This window comes from Dendropsophus ebraccatus, chromosome 14, assembly GCF_027789765.1.
Source record: "Dendropsophus ebraccatus isolate aDenEbr1 chromosome 14, aDenEbr1.pat, whole genome shotgun sequence".
Classification (NCBI taxonomy): domain Eukaryota; kingdom Metazoa; phylum Chordata; class Amphibia; order Anura; family Hylidae; genus Dendropsophus; species Dendropsophus ebraccatus.
In genome coordinates this window covers 6531902-6535751 of record NC_091467.1, presented here as the reverse complement: position 1 = coordinate 6535751, position 3850 = coordinate 6531902, and positions in this window count along the sequence as shown.

The following is a 3850-nucleotide window of genomic DNA, read 5'->3' as shown; positions in this document are numbered from 1 at the left end:
CTATTGTTCTCTGCTATCAGCCGCGATAGGCCGGAAATCCTGCGGAGCCTTCTATCCACAGCATGGAGGAGCAGGGCTGCAGTGTAAAGCATGGAGTGTAACACAATGGTTGTGGCCCGTCCACCAAGGCTTTACCTGTCCAGGCATAATGGGAATTGTAGCAGGTTCCTCATCCCTAGAACCACAGTGGTGAGGAACAGTCACAGATAGAGGACAGGTACCTGAGAGACAAGCTGTCCCTCTGCCCATTACACAGCTGTATAGTGTATGAGTGTTCTGTGCAAATTAGAGTGTCAGCTCAGAGGACCAGAAACTTGTGAGTGATACACAGTGTGTGCATTATTATATCAGGGATGGATAGAGGGTCACGTGGAAGGTGCCATTTATTTCTATGGATATCTTATTATTAATAGGGTGTAGTTTCACAGGTCACCACTAGGTGTCAGAAACACCTTCATCCCATAAATTATCAGTAGAAAGGCTGATCTAGAGACATATAATCGCCACACCGTGGCCATATACTACCACCGCATGGTGACCATACAGTTACTCACCGGAAACCACTACATAGAGACCAATATCCCCCCATACAGGGGCCATATACTGCACTTACATCTATGGACTACAGGGGGCACTTTTCCCATGTTTTTCATCCAGCCCGAACGACTTCCTCCAACCACACCTGCAGACATCTTTGATTCCCCACCTTCCCAGCCCCGTCCCTACCTATACCCCACCACCTATGCTGTACCCACTGCTGCCCCCTTTGCCCCTATTACTGCACCTAATGTTCACACAGACAGCACCCCTGGGGTCAGTAATGTCGGGTACTGCCCCATATTGTGCTCCAGATAGTAACACAATAAAAGGGCCCCACAAGATACTGCCCCCTGACAGCACACCTGAAAGTACCCCCAATAGTGACAATGCCCAGAAGTGACATGTGCCCCCTACTTACTATGTAATATATTATAGAGCAGGGTTGTTATTACTGATCTGGGGCAGATAAGGGGCAGTATTATTAATCTAATTATTCTGCCCCAAGAACAACCTAGTTTGTACAGCGGAATGCTGACTGCCACCGTACAGCCTAGAGAATGGCCTATTGCCTCCTGATCTGCCATAGATTCACCAGGGCGGCTCCTGATTGATCTCGGCTTTGTAATAATTAATTTACTTATTGATCAAATTAATCAAAAAGAACCATTTCCAACTCCAAGAAACGTTCAGATCAAGCGATTATGCAGAACAACATACAGAGTTTACAGTCCTTGCAATACCACTGACAAACACCAGGTGGCTGCAGAAAACACTGGGAAATGTGCTTTATATTGTCTGTAAATTATAAACATACGGTCTGCATGTTCTGACATCAGACTGTGCCCCCATAACAGTGTCATCTACACATCCCCCATAACAGTGTCATCTACACATCCCCCATAACACATCTACACATCCCCCATATACATCTACACATCCCCCCCATATACATCTACACATCCCCCCCATATACATCTACACATCCCCCATATACATCTACACATCCCCCCATATACATCTACACATCCCCCATATACATCTACACATCCCCCATATACATCTACACATCCCCCATATACATCTACACATCCCCCATATACACCTACACATCCCCCCATATACATCTACACATCCCCCATATACATCTACACATCCCCCCATATACATCTACACATCCCCCATATACACCTACACATCCCCCCCATATACACCTACACATCCCCCATATACACCTACACATCCCCCCCATATACATCTACACATCCCCCCATATACATCTACACATCCCCCATATACATCTACACATCCCCCATATACATCTACACATTTACACATCCCCATATACATCTACACATCCCCCATATACACCTACACATCCCCCCATATACATCTACACATCCCCCATATACATCTACACATCCCCCCATATACATCTACACATCCCCCATATACATCTACACATCCCCCCATATACATCTACACATCCCCCATATACATCTACACATCCCCCCCATATACACCTACACATCCCCCCCATATACATCTACACATCCCCCCATATACATCTACACATCCCCCATATACACCTACACATCCCCCCATATACACCTACACATCCCCCCATATACACCTACACATCCCCCCATATACACCTACACATCCCCCCATATACACCTACACATCCCCCATATACATCTACACATCCCCCCATATACACCTACACATCCCCCCATACACATCTACACATCCCCCCATATACATCTACACATCCCCCATATACACCTACACATCCCCCATATACACCTACACATCCCCATATACATCTACACGTCCCCCCCATATACATCTACACATCCCCAATATACACCTACACATCCCCCATATACACCTACACATCCCCCCATATACACCTACACATCCCCCCATATACACCTACACATCCCCCCCATATACACCTACACATCCCCCATATACATCTACACATCCCCCCATATACATCTGCACATCCCCCCATATACATCTACACATCCCCCATATACATCTACACATCCCCCATATACACCTACACATCCCCCCATATACATCTACACATCCCCCCATATACACCTACACATCCCCCATATACATCTACACATCCCCCATATACACCTACACATCCCCCATATACATCTACACATCCCCCATATACACCTACACATCCCCCCCATATACACCTACACATCCCCCATATACACCTACACATCCCCCCCATATACACCTACACATCCCCCCATATACACCTACACATCCCCCCATATACATCTACACATCCCCCCATATACATCTACACATCCCCCATATACACATCCCCCATATACACCTACACATCCCCCCATATACACCTACACATCCCCCATATACATCTACACATCCCCCCATATACATCTACACATCCCCCCATATACATCTACACATCCCCCCATATACATCTACACATCCCCCCATATACACCTACACATCCCCCATATACATCTACACATCCCCCATATACACCTACACATCCCCCCCATATACATCTACACATCCCCCCATATACATCTACACATCCCCCCCATATACACCTACACATCCCCCCCATATACATCTACACATCCCCCATATACATCTACACATCCCCCATATACATCTACACATCCCCCATATACATCTACACATCCCCCATATACATCTACACATCCCCCCCATATACACCTACACATCCCCCCATATACATCTACACATCCCCCATATACACCTACACATCCTCCATATACATCTACACATCCCCCATATACATCTACACATCCCCATATACATCTACACATCCCCCATATACACCTACACATCCCCCCATATACACCTACACATCCCCCCATATACACCTACACATCCCCCATATACATCTACACATCCCCCATATACATCTACACATCCCCCATATACATCTACACATCCCCCCATATACATCTACACATCCCCCCATATACACCTACACATCCCCCCATATACATCTACACATCCCCCCATATACATCTACACATCCCCCATCTACACATCCCCCCATATACATCTACACATCCTCCATATACATCTACACATCCCCCATATACACCTACACATCCCCCATATACACCTACACACCCCCCCATATACATCTACACATCCTCCATATACATCTACACATCCCCCATATACACCTACACACCCCCCCATATACACCTACACACCCCCCCATATACATCTACACATCCCCCCATATACATCTACACATCCCCCCATATACACCTACACA